The sequence below is a fragment of the Ochotona princeps genome, chromosome 1 (genome assembly GCF_030435755.1).
Source record: "Ochotona princeps isolate mOchPri1 chromosome 1, mOchPri1.hap1, whole genome shotgun sequence".
Lineage (NCBI taxonomy): Eukaryota > Metazoa > Chordata > Mammalia > Lagomorpha > Ochotonidae > Ochotona > Ochotona princeps.
Genome location: NC_080832.1, coordinates 31443372 through 31466167, shown reverse-complemented (window position 1 = coordinate 31466167; position 22796 = coordinate 31443372). Strand labels below are relative to the sequence as shown.

At 37.1% G+C, this 22796-nt stretch overlaps 1 long non-coding RNA gene across 2 annotated transcripts; it reads left to right on the top strand.

Moving 5' to 3' along the window:
• The first annotated feature begins 1581 nt into the window (after nt 1-1581).
• On the top strand, nt 1582-14107 carry LOC131482143 (uncharacterized). Of its 2 annotated transcripts, XR_009246786.1 has the most exons (5): nt 1582-2337; nt 6952-7091; nt 9721-9821; nt 11935-12045; nt 14059-14107. It is a non-coding gene; the product is annotated as an uncharacterized LOC131482143 (long non-coding RNA). The 2 variants fall into 2 exon arrangements; XR_009246781.1 differs by lacking the exon at nt 14059-14107 and having other exon boundaries at nt 11935-14041.
• The last annotated feature ends 8689 nt before the right edge of the window (nt 14108-22796 follow it).

Genomic DNA, 22796 nt, shown 5'->3' with positions numbered 1-22796 from the left:
TGTGTGTGTGTGAATCAGGTTCTGAAGGATAAGCTCAAACAGGACCTGAATTCTGTGAATCAAACTGAAGCAGCAGATATGCTGTGCTCATATGGCAGTGTGTTATAGATGAAGGAAACATGACAGTGACTAAAGATACGAATGTTATGTCCTTGTCAAATAAATAGAAAGAAAGAAAGAAAGAAAGAAAGAAAGAAAGAAAGAAAGAAAGAAAGAAAGAAAGAAAGAAAGAAAGGTAAAAGGAGGAACAATTTTCTTCATAAATCTTTCTTTTGTCCTCCCTCTAGGAGGGGCTGGGCACTCTGTCTCTGGCAGGTCCTATTGCAGAAATGGTGACTTAGTGCTCCTGAGAGGTGATTCCAACCATGCATGTCCATCAATGCTGTGATGGCTTTGAAAAAGTGGCTACTGTCACTGTATAGTTCAAGTCAGTTGGCACTAGCCTGAAAATACCTTAGAAAGTTTGCTAAGGTAGGAGAACACAAATTATTCTCATTACGTCTAGAATTGTGTAGCTGGTTTACACTTTGTCATACCTGGATATATTCTACCAACATAAATACAGTTTTTTCATTTTTTCTTCCTCTCTACCAATTTTTTTACTCTGTTTTAAAAAGTGACTTGTGCTAATCTCTGATTCTTGTAAAAGCTGTATATGTCTTTATTAGAATTTTTATAAAACACACAAAAGTATTTAAAATTGAAAATCACAACTTCCTTAATAGGCAGGAATATTCACAGTGACTTATATTTCTATTTGTATTTTTTCTAATTCACTTTTCCTTCATCTGTATTTTGCTGCTTGCAAAATTTGAAAGATATCCAATGCATATTTTTCTATAGTGATTTTCCCTCTAATTATGATGTTGTAAGTATGATCCTAAATCATTAAATAATGTTTGCAGAGGTCTTAATGACCATATCATATTCCATTTTGTGAACAGGTGTGAGGTGGTGTGTTAAATTCTTGGAGTCAGACTGCCAGGGTTTGAACTGCAGGTTTGCTGACTGCCATCTGGGCACCTTTGGACAACTTATTTAACCCCAATGTGTGAGGCTGAAAATAGAGTTAATGGGGTTCTTATCAACATTAACTGAGTTAATATCTGCTCTTCAAGGCATTCAGAATAATGCCAGGCCCAAAGTAAGTGTTAGGCATCAGCATTATATCATGATTAATGTAATATTCAAAAATCTACTTCTCATTTCTTTCACTAAAAAGTAAACCATGAAGAATATTTTTAAGCATGAGTGCTTTTTTTTTGGCTGAATATTTTCTTGGAAAAATTTCCTCGGAAATGGAACTACAGAGACAAGAGAGTACAACATCCAACTCGGCTGCATTCCTGACTCCAAGACTCTACCTTCCGACTTCCCACACACAGCTGGGATTATTGTGAGGATAAAGCTTGTCTCACTTCCTGCTTCACAGTGTTGGGGGTTATTATGTCAAACACTTTGTATTAATAAATATCAGCTAAATTTCTATATTTTGGTTATTTTACAAGTTTTAAAAATATATTGTATTATATTTTCCCCTTGTATCTTGTCCATTTTTTGCTTTTCTCTAACATTTTCTGTAAAAAATCTTGATATATTAACATTTCAGTTGGTGACCTGTCATATTATTGGCAAGACAACTGTACTTCCTAAATGTTTGCCTTTAAAGTTTTAGAGTGATAATTTGTATTTCTTGTATTTTTCACCTTTTGAAGACAGATTTGTTAGCCCTTTATATAATTTTCCTATAACTCTTAACCTTACATCTATATTATGAGTCAACATATTTATCCTAAATATCCGTTATGTGATATGTAACATTCATCATACATTTATAACATATATTACATAAATAATAGAACTATTCAGTGAATAAAAGCCTTCCTTTCCTTGTAACATTTAATTCTATTATGATATACTACTGTGTTACTCCTGAAATATCTGTTACATTTCTGGCTGTTTTTTTCTGTTTCTGTTTTGAACTATAATGTTAAATAGTGCATTATATAGTATACTAACATCTGTAAATACAAATCAATGAGCTTTTCATTTATGCCAGAAACTATAGCTCTAAAGCCTCCAGACTTATTGCAAGACTCTTTCCTGTACCTGTCACTACTTCATAAGCTGGGAAATTGAGTTCTGACTCTTTCTGCATCCTTGGCTTCATGACTGATCGGGTATCCACATTTCAGTATAGTAACCCATGAGCTGTGGTTTGTGGAAGACATTCCAGAAAAGCTTTCTGGGACATCACAGTTTTATTTTGTCATTGACTGTGGCCGCCCAATGGTTGGAAGTCTCAGTGTCCTGCTGTTATTTTCTCCTAATGGACGGGTAAGTGTCATACTTTCTAGGCAGTGGTTTTCAGGTGTTATTAGAAATTTGTAGAAGAAAGGAGTGCCTGGCCATCTCGAAGTGATGTTCTACACCTTTGAAGAATGTATATTAGCTTGTGAAATAACTGAATATCAAGATTTTAACATTATGTCATACAGCAATCTCAGAACCAATGGGAACCTATTTCTGTTCTTTGTTGAGGAGCAACGTAAAATGGGCTCAGTGTTTTAATGAAGCCATAAGAATTGTAAATCATTTTATATTAATAGATAAGTGATTAAAATTGTAGAATGCATTCACTTGATTCAAGTTTTATCTATCAAATTTCAAAACACATGTTCTTTTAAAATGAAGTTATGAGTTCAGAATCAAATATAATGTGCAATATATCATATTTAGTTCTCTAGCATTTTGTCATACTATACTAGATATTTTGTAAGTGTAGGAACTACAGACAATGCATGAATCTATAGCTGATTTCATGTTTTGGTGAAACCTGAGGGAGACATCATCAAGTGCCTTTGTATTATTTTCTCTGAGTATTTCTTGTGTCTTACTCTGGTTTTGATGATGTTTTTCTCTTGCTGGTCCATAGAGGACAGGGTGCTGCTGCCAAGCTCGCAGTTTCCATTATGGTCAATTGCTGGTGACCATTGCCACATTCTCAATCTCTGTGCCTACGATAGTCAAACTTCACTTGAAGAACTCTGGTTTAATATGACCTGCTATCATTTTTTCTTGAATGCTTTTCTCTGCAAATTAAATACATATACTGCTGAGGAACCTGCTTCATATGTGAAAATACTTTTAGCAAAAACCCTGTTAAAGTTCTAGGCTTTTTAGATGGCTTGCTCTAAAGTGTCATGACTTCTATCTTAACTCTTGCAGGTTGAGTGCTTTTTAGAGGGCTCTCCACAAGTACTCCAGAAACCACTTCTATGAAACAGCTTTCAGCTCGCTCATCCTTCATTATTTCACTGTAGTAAATAGAGCTGAGTCTAACTGCTTGTTGTAGTGAGCATATTTAAAATGATAAAAGCCCAAATTTCCAAGAGCCAGGTTTTATAGCATTTACCTTTCTATTTTTGTAATGAAGTATTTAATAATCTGTGTTGATGTTACGATTAGGACGTGGGGAAAAGTACATCAAAAGGGTTTCCACTGTGGGGAAAATTGGCTGGTCTTCCCTTAGGAACTAATTAGTAAAATTTGGAACATAGATACTATTGCCTTCAGACTCCAACAGTTGGGTCAGGATTATGGTATGCTATGTTTCACAATAAATACAATTTAGTATAATGGATTATATATAGGCCCAACACAAGGCCATATTGCAAGGAATAAACAATACCTGCATGTCCTCTGTGTTGTTTGATGCTTAATAAATGTTTTTAAAGCTATATATTAGGAGAATAAAATGGCAAACATAGTAGTATTTCTGCTTTTATATTTTGATAGGAAAGATATATAATAAATGGATAGATAAGTTATGGAAAAAACATATAAGAGTAAAACTGGTTTGCAGAGGATTAAAATACAGTGAGAAGTGGCTTGATGGTGTTCAACCTGAGTCATCACAGAAGGCCTCTGTTAATTGGTGCCATTTAATCCAAGATCTGATAGCTTTCGAAAATACATTGCAGCTTTGGGAGAACAGAACAAAGATAAAATCTTAGGGAAGCAGGAAGTTTGTTCTAAGGATCAGACAAAAAGCGCTGAAAATTTATCACATAGGACTTCTCAGATTTGGGGAAAAAATTCGTATTTACTTTTGTTTGGTGGGAAAACATTGCAAATTTGCTTTCTAATACCTAACCAGATTCAGATGTTAGAATGATCAGAGAGACCATATGATATTTGTCCTCTTGTGATTGGCTTATTTCATTGAGCATAATGGTTTCCAGTTGGGACCATTTTGTTGCAAATGATAGAATTTGCACTGGGATGCACGTGGTAGGATACAACAAGTGGTAGAATTGTACAAATGGTAGAATTCTACAAATTCTGCAAATGATAGAATGTGCATGGGTTACAGAATGTTGAACTGATAACTTACTGAATTGTAACTGTTACTACACTGCTGTAATACTGTGAGAGATTAGTGGGGGGGAATGGTGGGGAAGGAAAGGGAACGGGAAAGACAGTAATCCCTATACCTGTAAAACTGTATCATGGAGAACAATAAAACTAATTCAAAATCAATTGCTTAAAAAATAGAATGATCACTTCTTTTGCTCTGTGGGTTGTACTGGAAGAAAAGTATAGCAGAAAAAGTGCTAATAGTTTAATTGTGAGGTGCTCTGTTTGGACTAAAAGCATTGTAAGTACAAGTAACCATCGCTTACATTTATTCTGTACTGTGAAAGTTCAAAGCAAATATGCATTATGCAAAAATTATGCATGGATTTTGAAATTATGTTGCACTAATCTCCAACTAGACTTTTCCAAGTAGGTCTGAGAACTTGTGCATCCAAAGTTGATCCTGGTCACTCAGATTTCAGGATTCTTTGTCAACATAGAATATGAAGTACCTGGGCCGTGTATAATGGGCAAAGGTGGATATACCCTATTGACACAAACTACTGGGACAGGCTGGCTTGTGTGAGTGTCAAGCTGACTCTAGCTTGTCCCTGTATTCATTGGTATCAAGTTGGTACCTTGAAATCGATCATCTGGGGAGTATATATTTATAGCATAGAAATCAACATGGACTACCATCAACCTCCTTCCTCCATTACAGGAGTTTGGATATGGTATTAGAGCAGCTCATAATTCCAGGTGATACTAGTTTATGGTGAAACTTGCTTTCGGGAATTCTGTAGCAGAAATCTAGTCCACAGCTAGCACAGAGCTGTGCCTGTATAGCAGGCATTCCTAATCCTAGCTCACCTTAAAAATATACGAGAAACCTGCACCTTCCTTTAAAAAAAAAATCTATGGCAAAATATGTTGCAGGGATAAGAATTGGCAATTTAACCTTGAATGCAATTCCATAAGATAATGCACATTTGTGACTGAATGGAATTTGTGGATTAATGGAAAGTCTGGCTTTCTTCCAGCTTCAAACTTGTAAATAGACATTTACTACATGCTTAGTGACTTTGAGAGCTGGTTTAACGAAATATAGAAGGCTTTGCCTTATTCTAAGTTTGAATATTTTTACATCAGTGTGAAAATTTGTTGCCTTGCCTTAATAACTTCCAACAAAAGCTTAAGGAGAACCAGTTACCTGGACGTGAAAGCATTGTAGAGTACATGGCAACAGGGAGAATTTCCCAGGATAGTATTCCAATTAGAAAGTGAGTCTGATGTGAAATTGAAGTTTAAAAGCTTCAAGGCACGGTGTTGAAATGCAAGTACTTAGTTGAGTTCAAGTATTTGCTGGTTTCTCTTCTCTTCCTGAGATATTTAAAACAAACCAGTCAATTATAAAGCCCTTCCTATGATGGATTTCCATATGGCGGGATCAGCTTTCTGGGAAAATTAGATTGATTTCAAGAACTTTGAAATTTGAACTTCTAAAATGGCTAGGTTTCCACCTGGTCTTTACCACATGTCTTGCTAAATGTTTCATTCACATTATTCCATTTAAATGTTTTATTGCACATTGACTCAGCATTCTAAAGAAATAAAAATACAATAATCAGAATAACAGGTATACTATATAACTTAGAGCATTTGGAATGTATTTCATTATTAAAAATAAACCCTCAATGTTATAACAGGTATAAAGCACTCTAATAAAATTAAGTGAAGCTTTAGAGAATATGTTTGAATTATAATTTGCAATTATTTGAATTTTTTTCTCCTAAAATTCATGTTGATAGCCAGGACTGTTCCTTTGACATCCAATAGGATTTGATTGTCTGCAGTCATTTATCTGATACTTAGAAAATCCTTTTTTCTTTCCCAGCCTTTTGTATACCCTTCCTTTTGCCCTTTCTGGAATGCAAGCTACTGAATGCACACATTCTGAAAGCTAAGGCAAGCCCCTGTTCCACACCCTCCTGCCCTTGATATCGAAACCAGGGCAAGTTTGTCCCCACCCAGATTCCTTTTTGGCCACAGTAACCATGAGAGTTTCATATCCGCCTCTACCTTTCTCTCTTTCTTTGGTCTTCAAGCCAAGCGTGAGCTATAAATCGAGGTAAAATGTACAGCTGGGTCAATAACGGCTGAAGGGAAACTGAAGTTGGTTTCCTATCATTTTGCAAAACAGAGTTGGCAATGAAGAGAAAAATAAAACAGAAAGCAGGATTGCACATATAAAGTAAAAAGTTTTACCCCAACCCTTTTTCGATAGCTCAGGAGTATTAGGAGCATGTGTGTTTTGGATGGGCTCAGCAGGCATTCCAACAGTAAATGGCTTCCTGTTCAGTGTGTTCGAAGTCAGGCTGTCTTCTGGGGCTGGTTTAAAAATGTGTGTGAAATATGTACTTTCATTTTGAGCCAAGTCAAATGTTTTTAATCATCTTCCTCTCCTCTCTTCCCAGCCTGTCATTTCTTGCCCCCTCCAACAGTAAAATATGCCTCAAATGTGTTTTTATTTTTGAAAAGGAAGTTTAAGATTAATTATGAGTTACATGTAAACATACATTATTGCCCACAAAGGTATTCACCAGGAACCTGGCTGGTGTCATTCCTGACTGGCATTCTTTAACATTCATTCGTGGCGAGAAGAAGTCAGAGAAGCATGGAGGGAAACCAAATATTTGGCTCAAGCACAGCAGGGAACCAGTAGATAATTGAGGGTGAGAAATGGTCTATAGCTTTTTACTCCACTGGTAATGAACCTATAATTCCCAAATTGCTTGTGTAATTTTCTATTTGTACCACATCAGTGACAAATATTATTTTGTACTGCATGTTCCTTGCGGATTTTTTTTTTTTTTTTTTATTAACAGAGCCCAATTAGGATGCCTGGAAGGAAAGTCACATACCTGGGGCCATCATACCTGGCAAGAAATGCCACAGATGTACCAGGGAACGAAAACATAGACTGCTGTGGAAGCCGCAGAGTCCCTCTGAAAAACACTACTTTGATGTTGATGTATTTTAAGCACATCTGCTGTGTGATCTACTCAGAGACCCTCAGGTGTTCAAGTTTGGCATCAAACTGTTGAGGAATTGTCTACATTTGCCACAGACTATTGATGCTACAGAGAAAGCACAGCTCAAGACTTCGTCTCCTTACTTGCCTATTGGACTGAGCCTGTTGGGATTCAGCAGTGTTCCTAGACATTCTGTTTACTAGCGGTACTAGGTGTTAGAGTTAACTCTTCGCATATTTTAAATGTTATGTAGTGTAAAAAATTAAGAAATGTGTTTTTGCTCCTATGTGAATTTTATAGCTTGTGTGGAAAGTAGAAAAAAAGTCAACATGTGCAAATAAATTTTTAAGTATAATTTATTCAAAAAATGTCTTTAGACACATCAAGTCTAGATTTTTGGTGTTTGCTCTCTTCAAATCAGATTAACTTGGAAAATATTTATCAAATTACTGACTGTGCAAAGGCAAATGATCTGCAAGCAATTCACCTTGACAGAAACCTCAACATCTGTTTATTATAAAACTCTTAAGAAATAGGACTATAAAAGAACTTCTTCAATGTATTAAAGGGCATTTATTAACAAAAACTAGAATCAGCCAGCATCGTAATAAGTGGTGAAAGACCAAAAACTTTACTCAGAACACTAGGAACAGAACAGAATCTCAACTTTACCACTTATCCCTAACATTATCCTGGAAATTCTTTTTTTTTCTTTTTTTTTTTAATCCTGGAAATTCTATCCAGAGAAGTTAGACAAGAAAAAAAACCTAAAGTATTCAAATAAGGTGGAAGTGAAGAAATGAAATTGTTTCTATTCAAATATGACATAATCCTACGTAAAGAAAATCCTGAAGAATCCACAGCATAATACTCAAGCTAATAAACTCAGAAAACTGCAGGTACTCCATTTTGGGGCTGTACTTCAATATTTAATTCGTTAAAGATTTGTTTTTTATGTGAAATGCAGAGTCACAGAGAGGAGAGGCAGAGAATCTCATCTGCTAGTTCCCTCCCCAAATGGTGATGGACCAGGCTGAAGTCAAGGACCAAGAGCTTCTTCTGGGTCTCCCATGTGGATTCTGAGGCCTAAGGACTTGAGCTATCTTCTGCTGCTTTCCCAGGATTAGCAGGGAGCTGGATTGGAAGTGGTGCAGCGGGGCTTTGAATGTATGCCCATTTGGAATTCCAGCTTAAGCTGATATACTATAATTCCAGCCCTCATACCTCAACACTTTAGCATCCTTACTAAATGGAGTAACTTTTGCTTAAGGCAGCATTGGAGGTTTTCAGATGTGAACATGGAGGGCTCAAATTGGTCAAAATTAAATTCATTTGCTGCTTCCATATTTAATTTAACACATGAACTTATGAGATAACTTTAACAGGAGGCCACATTTTGCTTAAATTTTAAGTACTTACATATAGTTAGTACAAGTTTAGCTTCCTTTAAGGTGAAATTTTAAAATTTGAAATGTGTCAAGACCTGAAATACTCTTAAAAATGTATTTGAGAGGGCTCGGCAGCGTGGCCTAGTGGCTGGGGTCCTCGCCTTGATCCCATGTGGCCGCTGGTTCTAATCCCGGCAGCTCCACTTCCTCTCTGTCTCTCCTCCTCTCAGTATATCTGACTTTGTAATAAAAATAAAATAAATCTTTAAAAAAAATGTATTTGAGGGGCAGAGACAAAGGCGTGAACATATAGAGACAGACATGGGTTCAGCTTGTGTCATCTCCAAATGCTTGAAACTGCCAATGCAGGGCCAGGGCTAAAGTAGGAACATGATCAAAGTCTCATGCACAGGTGACAGAAACTTACATGCTTGCATCGTCATGACTGTCTCCAGTATTCTGCATTGACATGAAGCTGGAGTCAGGAGGGAGGGTCAGGAACTGAACCCAGATACTGTTTGTGGGACCTGGGCATCTTAAACCATAAGTTCAGTGCCCTCTGAAAGAGCAAAACATTTTGAGCACCAGCAGGATTTTGCAAGAGAAAATTCCATACCTTATCTTAGTGATGGTTGCAGTCCAAATGTAGACACTTAGAAAATTTCATTAAATTATCTTGAGACTATATATATATATATATATATATAGCCCCTCATCACAGTCTTGGAAACTAAGCATTTTATCATTACCATCATAGTAGATGTTAAGTCCTGAGGCATCCAGAGTTATGTGAGACCACACTACTTGCTGAGGAAGAAAACTAAGATTTGAATTTAACTGGCTTCCAGAGTGATAAGACTTGAGAGTCCCTGTCTGTAATCACTATACTATATTGCCTCTCAACCATTAATTGATATCCTAGTGGTTCCATTTGCTCATAGGTTGGAGCCCTTCAATCTCCAAATATGTTGAAATGTACCTCAAAATGTAACATTATTTAGAAAAAAAGTGAGAGATGCAATGAAGAGAAACTCATATTCAAGTAGGTGACCCCAAATCCATTTGATCATTGTCCGAAGGCAGATATCAAAGCCACGGAGTTGCAGTCCGGCACAGGCTAGAGAGAGGCAGGGAAACGTTCCCTCCCTCAGAACAGCGTTTAGACCATTTGTCTTCCAGAGCTGTGAGACAGGTTTCTGTTGTTTTATAAAATCAATTGTGCAGAGAAACCCCAGGAGACTAAAGCATGAAGTCAACTTAGAAATTCCAGTATCTAGTGAGATACCCAGTTAGTTCATGAATATATTTCATCCACTTAAAATTTTGCCCCGTTGTCACATTTGTCAAATACCTGTAGGATCTCCAATCACATTGGTTGGGGGCTAAAGATACTATGTTTACAGTAGCTTCTGTGTGTCTTGAAAATAGCAAAGAACACTCTGACTCACAAAATGAGTATTTCCTGAATTTTCCAACAATATATTCAATTTCTGGGAAGCTAATAATTGCATATTTTTGTTCGCTTAAGTGGGCAGTGATTCACAGTATGATCTAGGCTGGGATCATGTAACCGTATTTAGATCTGTCTACCTTGTAGGAAAAACTATTAGCTTAAAACAACAGTCACTTCTCCATGAATTTGTCTTTTTGTCTGATTTTTATTTTCATGTTTAGTCAGAGTTTTAGTTACTCAGTTTTAACAAATCTGTATGCTTCTGTAAAAGAAAATATAAATGAAATTTATGATTTAACCTAAATTTCTGATACGAAAAGAACTCTTTACAAAGAAAATGATTACGCTTTGTTTTATCTTGATTGAACATCTCAAGTATTACTTTTTAATTTTCCTCTTATTGTATCAGAAGGATGGAAGAGTCGAGCTATCAGGACTTTCTGAGGAAATGTTTCTCTTGCCCACTTTTCCTCCATATCTATTTTTATTCCCAATTCATTCACCTCCCTGGAAATAACACCTTCTTCAGCCTGTAACTGGCCCAGAACTCAAACAACAATCAATTTTTGAAAACTGGCTATTTGCTTTCTCCTGGCTGGCAAGATTTAAAAAACAAAGTGGTGTTTTCTTTGTAGTGCCTTTACTGTTCTAAGCATTGTACGAAGTACCTTTATATATGATATTGCTACTGAAATCCATAAACTTTAAGGTGTGTTGCAAAATATCTTTTAATGAGGAATATGGAGCTGAAGTTATGTTCTAAGATCTAGAAAATGACATTTTGGACTTCAAATCCAAAAGTGACTGAACAGAGTGTATTCCACGCCCTATGGTCTCCTGCTATTCTACAGAGCAAGTGTGGACAGCAAATGACTGTGGGCCCTAAAAAGGGGAGCAGAAGGGTGTTGCAAAGGTTAAAGGACAAAACGAGGAGCATGAAAGACAAACTTTCAGCACCTTGCAATTCTCCTTATGACTTTCCTTCATACCTTTTGGTATGTTCTGGTCAGTAGACACTTGGGACTCTGGGACATGTGAAGAGCTAATAGAAATTCAGATCACTAAGAATCATGAAAATTCAAAGTTGGTTTTGAAAATGGAACATGGAATAAAATGAAAGTAAAGTATTGGTTATTTTATATTAAATGATGCTGAATGACAATATTTAGATATGTTACATTAAGTAAGATATGCTGTTAAAATCTATTTCATGTGTTTCTTTTGCTTATAAAAAAATTTGAATCATATATGTGACCCCCAATATGTTGCCCTTTACGTTAGATGGCCAGATAACCTGGACACCCTGAAGAATTTTAATTTAATGAAGAAATGTGATCTGACCCTTGCATAAAATTAAACAGTATGTCAGTTCAAAATTAATATTTTTTCAAAGTAGACAATATACTATCCAGTTTTCAAGATAACTTTATTGTTCAGGTTTTAAACCCAATTACTAAAAAACTACAAGGGTGAGATATGAAGGTTTCAGTTTTGTGATAGATTGTTTATAAAAACTGTACTCATCATTCGCTGCTTTTTGTGCAGCTGCGTTACAACTTCTTTCTTAAGTGATGGGGTTTATTTCTTTATTCCTTCCAAGTTGTCTTCATGTATTTCCACCAGAAATATGTATCAGAGATGATGGTCTGCCAAGCTGAGGCTTTGCTCTCAACAGACCTTGAATTCTACCTTATTTTCACAGAATTCTGCCCAGTTTTTTATGTGAACAAGCTCCAAGCTGCCTACTTGAGGATGGTGACCACGTGGAGCTGAGATAAACCACTCCAGATTATGTCATTTGTGTCAGTTCTCAGTGGGTACTATAACAAATAATCACAGATTTGGGAGCCTAAAATGACAACAATTTATCGTGTAACAGTTTTGTAGAACAGAAATCCAACGTAGATCTCACTAGACTGTAAAATCAGTGTTCTTTCCTTAAGGCTCTGGGGAAGACTACTTCTTATCTTTTCTAGCCTCTGCATGCTCCCTGCATTCCTTGATTTATCATCCTTCTATCTTCAAACCTAGCAACAGCAGGTGAAATTCTTCTTACATCACATCACTTTGCTTTCTTCTGACTCCTCTTTTTTGTACTTTTAAGGACTCATGTTGTTACAAAGAAGGCTTATTTCAAGGGCAACTTAATTGCAACTTCAATTCCATCTTCAGTTGTAATTCCTGTGCAGTAGGTGACGTAACACAGTCACAGATTCCAGATTAGAGTGTGGACGTGTCTGAAGGGAGCAATAATTGCTTTGTCCATACCATCCTTGATTAGCCAGCATCTGACAAACTCAGAAACTGGTTGCAGGTTCCTGAGTGAGTCTAGCTGTGATCGAAACAGCTTAACTGAACAGGGCACACGTGGCTGGTATGCAAGGTTGGAATATATGAATTGAATAAAAGTGGATTAATCACTTAAAAAAGTTTAGCTGACATTGTGTGAAACAAAAGAAAATGAAGACAGTCTTTGAAAAGCTGGAACAAATGTGAACTTAGGTGTGCTCCAACATCAGATTTCCAAAACCAGCCTGAATATGTTAAGTACTCCGTCTTTATTTACAAGTTTTATTAATCATTTTTGCTCTTTTCCAAATAATGGAGTTAGCATTAGATAAACTCAGTCTCTCTGAATTTTTTTGCAATATGAAAAATCACACTGCAAATTTTCCCTATCAACTTTCTCAATGTTGCTCTTAGATGACCTCTATTCACAAAAAAGAGGGTTAACCTCTAGGCCCTGGTTCTTTAAAATGAAATAGCTTGTGCCCTGGGCCAATTTTCCGTTAGGGGGTAAGTATTATTTAACAACCTTCTTGAGCTGTTCAGTTACATTTTTACTTTTACTTTCAAGTATGTTTAACTTGAACAAAGTTGTAACTTGTACTGTCTGGCATAGATCTCATGGCCAGCTGTTGGAGTTTTGTTTGTCACTGAGGAAAGAACTTGATATATTCCACAGTCTAAATTCTCTCTGTTTCAGTTGTGAGACTGAAGGGGGAAAATGTCAAAGCAAATTTTCTCTGCAAGAATTTTAGTATCCTGAATAAAACTTCAGAGAAACTGGATCTCAAAGTGATGTTCACGTGGAAACTATGACCCAAACAGAGTAATTTCTAATTAAAGCACATGAAGTTTTTACCTTGTAATGTTTTTACCCTGCAGTGTTTTATCTATGATTCCAAGATTTCCATTTCAAGTATTTACTAGTGTAACATGCAAAAGCAGTGGGTTAACATCATCAATTTGGTGCCAAAGTCTCATAAAATGAGCCCATCTAAAAAATGAATAAAAATAAAATAAAATGAGTCCATCTGTGTAATAACAGCCCAATGGTGTAAAGTCTAGTGGGTGTAGATAGGTGGGAATGGGGATGTTGTTGAGTAATAAGGAGCTCTTTATCTGTGAAAAAAAAAAGAAATTATTACTAAAAACTTGAAATTAGAAGTAAGTAGATAAAAGCATTATTTGGCAGTAGCATAAGAATTATACATTCAAAGCCATTGGACACTAAATCCATCTGCTTGTGGTTCCCTGTACAACTGCTCAGGAAATTAAAAACTAAATAATTACATCATTGAAATTTTTATTTCTGGATTCACTTTGCTTCTTCTTTCCTCTTGGAATGTTTTGAAATTTATCACCATAAAATCTGAGCAGGATATTAAAAAAAATTGTTTTTTTTTTCTATTTTTATTATAAGAGAAGGAATTTAGAGTAACCTGTGAAACTTGAAGATTCTTATGCATTCACTTAATGATGAGATATATCTCTTTTCTTAACCTCTTCTTGATTGTGTTTCTATTGGGAATCATATTACTAGCCTGTTGGCCTAGAGAAGATGACAGAATGTCTTCTGAGCTGTGAATTAGTAAGGCTTCTTGTTTTCTGACATTCTCACTACAAATTTGCGCCCTGACTAGTGACTGAAAATGTCTGCTGTCCTCCAGTGATTACAAATGGTCGCCTGAGGAATTCCGAAGAACACTGTGTTTCAGTGTTACTGCCTGGCTCTGCGTGCTGTAGTGATCTAGAACCAGATTAAGTGACTCAAACATCAGCACATGTGTGTGATATGTGTCTACATGTGCATATGTGACTGTCTGTTTTCACAGACCTATTGGACAATGAGATGAAAGATATAGTTCCCTACTTACAGAATAAGACCGAGGTGCTTAGTTGGCATTTATGAACTGTTTTTATAGCAAAACTGAAGAGAACACATTTGTTTTACTTAATTAACCTAATTAGTACAAACACTAGTCTGGAAGGACATGAAGATAAAACAAAAATGCATTTCGTGAGCACCTACTGTATGTGCATGTCCATTGCCCTCATTGTATGTGTTACTGGCATTTATCAGCATTGCACTGACAGCAAACGGAAAAGTAATCAGTTGAGGAAGATCAGACCTCTTCATATGTCAGTTCCCGAGTCCAAACTTAAGCGTGATTCCAAAATATCTGTCAAAACCACTGTGTCATGACGTCTCTTCACCTAACAGGAATTCATTGTCTAGATGAGTTTAATGTCATGAACATTTACTGTTTCGCCATTGACTACAGTGTAAAGGACTGTATACACAATTGTCAGAGATGATGCATGAAAAATGGGAATTTAAAATTTATACCTGTACTGGGGTCAGTCATACAGGAGCACATTTAAAATTTGAATCAAGTACCTTTACCCTTAAGATTATTGTTTGTTTTCCATATTGAACATATCTTCCACAGGTAATGTGTTTAATACACAATAAATACATAAGACTGAAATGTAGTAGCTATAACTTTTTTTAAGATTTATTTTTATTGCAAAGTCAGATACACAAAGAGGAAGATCTTTCGTCCAATGATATACTCCCCAAGTGACCGTAATGGCTTGTGCTACACCAACCAGAAGCCAGGAGCCAGGAACTTCCTCCAGGTCTCCCACATGGGTGCAGGGTTCCAAGACTTTGGGCCATCTTCGACTGCTTTTGCAAGCCACAAGCAGGGAGCTGCATGGGAAGCGGTGCTGCTGGGATTAGAACCCGCGCCTATATGGGATCCTGGCGCATGCGAGGAGAGGACTTTGACCGCTAGGCTATCATGCCAGTCCTGAAGCTGTAACATTTTGTATTGCTGTAGTGTAAGTAAAGTTGGACTATCAATGAAGTTGTTAAATAAATGTTAACAATAGAATTCTGGACTTTTTACCATCTTTTATACCTACAATGTCAGGATACAGTTAAATAGCAGAATGATGGACTTCTGACTTGTTATAGGACTATATTATTGTAATAATTTAGAGGTAGGGGAAATCCCTGAGGCTATTGAATTGTATCATAAAATATTAAAAAATTTAAACAACAAATAAATAAAATTCATGAGCAAAAGAAAATTATTCTAATTATATTTTAAGAACTCTACACCTGTTTCTTTTGTGTAATGTTTATCAGAATTGGACTTGTTGAATAGAACAGCAATGAAGATTTTATTAGGTTACAATAAATTTTTAAAACATGCTTTATAAAAGAAAACTGCTAAACATCTTTCTAGGGGTAATATCATGAATGTTGTAATTAATTATTTTCAAAATTTTTTTCAGAATCAGACCAGGAGAGAAGAAGAGAGAGAGACAGCGAGACAGCAACAGCTACTGGTGCTTGGCCAGAGTCTGAATACAGAGCTGGGAATACAATCCAAGTCCCTGTTGTGGATGACAGAAATCCAGTTAGATAGGTAATCAACACTATATCCCCAGGGTTGCATTAGCAAAAACTTGGAGGCACTGGACTCTGGCGGTTCAACGTGGAATGCAGACATCTTAACTGCTCTAAATGCCCACCCCCTGTGTTGTCATTCATAAAATATTTACTCTTTATTTTGAAAATGTAAAATATTTGTATCATGGTATGTCTTATTTAATCTTTTCAATAGCTCCCTATAGCTAGTATTGATTTCCACATATTAAAATGAGGTTTTTGGGCCTGGCACGATGTCTCATTGGCTAAAATCCTTGCCTTGCATGCACCTGAATCCCATAAGGATGCCAGTTTGTATCACATCCAGCTCCCTGCTTGTGGCCTGGGAAAGCATTTGAGAATGGCTCAAAGTCCTCGGATCCTTCAGCCACGTGGGGGATCTGGAAGAAGCTCCTGGTTCCTGGCTTCAGATAGGTTCAGCTTGGGCTGTTGCTGCCACTTGAGGAATTAACCAGCAGACAGAAGATCTTTCTGCTAGCCTTCTCTCTGTAAATCTGCCTTTCTAATAAAAATTTTAAAAAATCTTTTTTAAAAAAATGAGATTCTTATGGGCAATAGAGTAAGCAACCTGCAAGCACAGACACACAGTAAACCAATCCTACTGTAAGGTGCAGGCAGCTCCCCAGAAACCAAACATTGTTTTCTCAAATGTACACTTGAGTATTGATCCTCATTTAAGCTGTGAGATGTGATGATTTATATTTGAACTATAAAAATCAGAAAATGAACAATAGGATGCAACAGTCATTTTTAAATCTTTAGGTTAGAATAACAGAAGGAAGAATTCAGAGCACAAGAAGTCATAAACAATAGAATGTTACCAGGAAGAAAACAATAAATATTTCAACAGATCCTGTACTTGGGCCTAACAAATCTCAAACAAAAACATCATCATTAATATTCTATTTCCTTTTCCTGATTGGAAAGAGCCTCATGAGTGTGTGACTTTGAATTATCTTTTCAAGTTTTGTTGATCTCCATTTGATTCGTGGTTAATGCCTAGAGCTTGGATGGAGATGCAAACTCTCAGTATATTTAGTTTCATGATACTTGATGAAAAAATGCAAGCATATGTGTAACAATTCAGAGGGCACTTGCTTTCTTGGTACCTTTTTCACATTGTGTCATAGGAATCCTGCAAAATTATTTGTATGAAAAAATCTGCTTAAGAACCAATAGACAGAAATGCATACTGGTTATAAACTCTTGATTTGATATGTGAATAGGTGGATTCTGATTTTCTCCGTTGCTTACTGGCTGTACTTTTCTGAGCATCAAAATGCACGTTAAGACTCTTAGTGTAAGTTGAATAAATGAATGTGACTGCAACACTTTGTACTGGTGCTAAGATTGGAGGAAGACGTCAAACAGGGTGCTTAGAATAATTGAGGTTAGTAGTGTTTATATCACTAGATGTAGCGTTCTGCTGTCAGATGCTTCTCGAAAGAATATTAATACCCATGGTGGACAAGTGTGATTGACAACAGGAGGCCACTAAAAACAAGTGGGAGAAAATCAGGACTCCATCTAGTAGCTGCAGAACACTAATGGTTAGGTCTGAACACTTGCTTGTAGGTCCTTTAGTCTGAGCAAGCTGGTGCTTATGTCTCACAAAACTTTTTTCCCAAGATCATTGCAGAAACAAGAAGATCTCTAAAACCAGTAACTAGTTATTTATTTTTCAGTGTTTTAAAATAAAAATCATAGTGTGAGGTTTTTGCTTGAGCTTCCTTTCCGAAATGACCTTTGACAGGAACTGGGAACAATTCTTATCGGTACAGCCTTTATCTCTGGTGACCAAACAAAATGTGGGAGGTACGATGGAATTTATGAGTTCTTTGTACATAGGAACAAAATGTCTGACATTTGGGTCAAATAAGTTATTGATTTTAAATCAAAGCAACATATTGAGTCAAACAAGTGTGAGTACTATACTTGAATTTTTCCTTATTTGATAGAATTATCTTTCACTATTTTATGAATAGTGGCAGAAAAATAAGAATTATAAATAATAAAAACATATTTTGGGACCTTATGGAATCCAGGAGGAAATTGTAGACACAGTGTGGAAGAATAAGTTTTATTTGGCATTTTATTTCTCAGGAAAATTAGTGATCTTTCTTGCCTTATCAGGTAAACAAACTTACAAAAACACTGCAAAACTAATTCGGAATACTTAGGGCTCCATGCCACCAAGAGTGTATATATAAAGCTCAAATGATCTTTCTTTACTCTAGTTCTTTCTCCTCTTCTTGGGAATGAGGAAATTCAGTGCCCTCAGTATTGCCTTGCCATTGGGCAGATCTCTGGCACAAGACAAATGACTGGTGCTGGAAAGGAAATAGAGCCTCAAATGAATTTGAGTGTAACAGTGACAGATAATTTTAGCAGATCAAGTGTTGATTTCTTAGGAAAAGATAATGCCATTTGAGGTTATCGTTTGGTTGCTTCTAGAAATTTGCAAAATTTATATGCCCACTGCCTTAGTGTATAGGAGTTAAAAGAAGGAGTAATATCACATGAGTTTCTTGTTTAAAAGCTCCCCAGAAACGTCAAATGTTTCAAAATACTGACTCTTCAGCATAAGAATTCTTTGTTTTCTTTATTTGCTCTTTGGCTCCTGCTTCTCCAGTGTCTTTGTCGTCTAACTTGCCTTGAACCTTGAGCTTGAACCATGCACAACTCCACAAGTAATAGTAACACCATTCTAGTCAGGATTTGGATTTGCATTTTCTTTTGTCCAAATACCTGTGCTCACTCTACTTCCGAAACTAATGGATAAATCTTCATTTAAAACATACTTGCCTACAGGTGAGAGCAAGAAACAAGACTGGGAGCAGCCCTGACCAAGCCAAGTTATAGTACCTGCTGGCATATGTACTGGTCAGTTCTTGCGGTGGGCCAGGCTAGGCCATTCCATAACACCCACTGACAGTTTTGAGAACCAGGCTGGGGTGTAGGGAGCTGGATTGGTTGGTAACACTGGTATCACCAATCAGGTCACATTAGGGACTGGACTGGAGATCTGTTCAAGCTGGGTTAGGCTTGCAGCACCCACCAGCATGAGATGGTAGCAGCATGGGCCAAACCAGGCTGCAGCACCTGCTGGTAAATGCGGAAGTGAGGCAGGCAATGCCAGACTGGGTTGCAGCACCCAGCAGCATAGTGAATGCCTAGAGGTGGGGGCAGGGCAAATCTAATAGGGGAACTGTGAGGACTGCTATTGGGCCACTGCTTGAGCTGCTGAGTTTGAAAGCTTGGATTAGGGGCTAAATAGGTTGGGCAAGGCTACAAAACCTACTGGCAAGCATTGTTAGCTGGGTTAGGGGAAAGCCAGTCTGGGCTAAGCAACCATTTCCACTGGTACATGCATGAGCAAAAGTTAAGTGCAAGATGGTGGGGCTTTGCTACAGTATCAGCAGGGAGATGCTGGGACTGGAGGCAAACCCTGTCAGGCTTGACTACAGAAACACCTGTAATTTGTAAGATCCAGGGCTGAGAGTGGGCCTAGTAGGGAGAATATGGATACCCTCTGTATCTTACTTTTTATCTCTAACACTTTTGTAAACATTTGAAACAGCATATTTTTTTTTTGTGACCACCTCATTGACATTTCAAATTTAGTTTATACACAACATATAACATAACATACATAACATAACGTGTTTTATATAACACGTTTTAAAATTATATATGTCACCTACATTCATTCTTTTTTATATTAAAATGAGTAAATAGATAACCAAAGAAAAACTAGCTTACTGATTAAAGTTAAAGGGCTTCCCAAACATGTACAAAAACAATGAAATTACAACATGCTATTTGCTTTATATGTATATGTATATGTATATGTATATGTATATGTTCTGTTTAACTGGTTGATTGTGACTGGTTGATATCAGCTATTTTTACAAGAAAATAGTTTTGTATGAGGCTGTAGTTTGGTTTCCTACTAAACTATAGTTCACTACATAGAAATTTAAATTTTAGTTTCATTTAGATGTTAATCCATAAAAAGCAAATGATGTAGAAATTATTTTAATATGTGCATATTAAAAATTTAAAAATAATGGTGATGGAAAAAAAATATGGATACCCTCTGATTGACTATAGCTCCCACTGGGAACATGAGAATCAGGCCTGTGGGCTGGCCTGGATGGACAGGCAGTGGCACATGCCAGTGTGTGAGCTGGATAGTGGGGTTGGTCAGGTTAAGCTAGGCTCCAATACCCATTTGAAGTGTGTAAGAGCCAAATGGGATATTAAAAAGACTTGACCAGTGTGCTACACACACCAGCATGTGAAGGAACCAGGACTAGGAGTGAGCTTGGTGTGGGTTACTGGGAGTCACTCATACTATGTTGCAGTTCCCACTGGTGTGTGTGAGGCCTGAGTGAGTGGTGGGCAGAGCTGGGCTGGACGGCAACGTTCATTGTTTTGCACATGAGATAGGGCTAGGGACAGAACTGACCCGGTAACTTTAACAATGAGAGTATGTGTAGGCTGATGTGGGTGACAGAGTGAGCCAGACCCTACACTCACTAGCACACACAGGAGTCAGTTCTGGGGTCACTCTGGTGAGGTTTCTTTAGTGACTTCCCAACTGGAAATCACAGGATCTGTGGTCTGACAGTGGAGTACGTGTATTGGAATCGGGCCTCCTTGGCTATTGAAGCCTGTGCAGTGGACAGCATGCCCCATTACACATGGGGGGCATGACAACCAGTTTATTAAGGCCTGCAGAAGACATCTAGTACCATGGAGGACAGAACAAATTGAATAGCTTCTTCTGGCCAAATTTTTACAGCAAGTATCTGGGCATATGGAGGCTCTAAGGTGGATTATGCCAACCAATGGATCCTGGAATGATTCCCTCAACATTGGAGGAATGAAATCAACAGCTGTCAGAACTATAAAAACAACTTAAGCAGTATCCTTGGAACAGGTGCCATATTTGAGACCCTGGGATGACACTGGGTGGCAGTCCCCATGATGCAGTTGAGCTGCAGTCATTATATTCATCACATTGTACTGTTTATGTGTTTTTAGTATTTATTTATTTATTTATTTTACTTGAAAGTCAGATTTACAGAAAGAGAGAGAGAGGGAGGAAGAAGCATATCTTTTATCTGCTGATTCAATTCTGAAACGGCTACTGCAATCAAAGCCGGGGTGATCCAAAGATGGGAGCCAAGAGCTCGTTCTGATCTCCCACATGGGTACAGGGACCTAAGCACTTGACCCATCCTCCACTGTTTTCCCAGGCACATTAGCAGAGAGCTGGATCCGAAGTTGAGAAGCTAGGACATGAAACAGAGCTCATATGGCATGTTGGCAATGCAGCTGAAGATTGGCCTGACTGTGCCAGCCCCACACTGTATTATTAGTTTGATTTTGCTCATTTAACACCAATGATTTTGATTTAACTGCATCTGGGTTGGAACTTGACAGTGATATGTCTTACAAGCTTCCAAGGGAATCTGGTTCATAAATTGGATAAAGACCAGCAAGCTAGTGCAAAAACGCCATGAAGATAGGACAAGTTGACTAACTGGTTTGCAATCACCACCCATGTGATTGTATTGGAACTCAGAAAATTCTTATGAAATATTTGTGAAACAAGTGTTTGGTACAGTGTGGAATGTAGTTTTTTGTTGAATGAGTAAATGAATAAATATTTAAAATTCTATAGGTATTCCAAATATTAGTACATTATATCCTTTGCTTTCAAAAACATATAGTTGCATAGTAATGAAATCTTTGGAGAAACATACCAAAAATTCTGATATGCTCACTCATACACCTCAAACGTAAAAATGTTTTCAGCAGTTGTAATGTCCTCTTATTGAGAATATTTCTCATGGGGAGTCTTACTTCTAAAAGCAGGCATTTTTCCAAGCGGTATGGCAAATGTTCAGTTGATTGAAGTTTTGAGCAAATTCTGTTGAAGTCTCTTGGAAAATAGCTAAACTCTTCTGAGGTCATTCCAGACCATTTGTCTTCCTCTGTTATGCACTGAGGCAGGAAATGTTTTCTCCCTTTTGAAATGAACAATTCAAGGGGCTAGTGAAGAATGCGGGCAGTGCAACATGCTATCAGCTCCCTCCAGCTGTTTACCATGGTCTTTTCCATTCTTAACAGGGACATCAAGTTCTTTTGGATGCTAGACAGTTTTATATGTAAGACAAAATAAACACTTGCATAGGGCTTCACAGGATAACTTCATTTAAGTCTTATCTTTTATTTTCCTTAAACCAAGGAAGGAAAAAATGAGATTTGAGAAAGGCCTTCATCTACCAGGAAGTTTGCAGTCAATTGCTACATTAAAACAATTTTTTTAATCCTGAAAATGGTAGCAACTTTCCTTATGTTTTCCCATTTCACAACACTTTTTGATGCTTCTGAGGGGATATGGCTCCCAAGCAAGGTCATCTGAGAACAATACTACCTTAGTCACTGACATTCTTCAGATCTTGTTTATAAGGGGTTGTTTGGAACTGCTCTCGTCTGACTTGAGTCATACTGGACTGTGCCAGGGAGGCTACAAAATTGGATTCTTCCCAAAGAAATGCTTGTAACAAATCTCCAGGATGAAACAAGGAGATAGTGCCAAGTGCACAGGCAATGTGCCTTAGAATTACTGTCTGCTTGTTTAAACCGTTACCTTTTAATCATGGTAGGTTCGGATTTTTTTTTTAATTTACAAAATAGATTTTATTTGGCAGAATTTTCTAAGACACTGCCCTAGAAAAAGGTGTGATAGCTTATGGGAATTTCATGAGATTTGGTGGCACATAGACTTCTATTTAAATCTGATT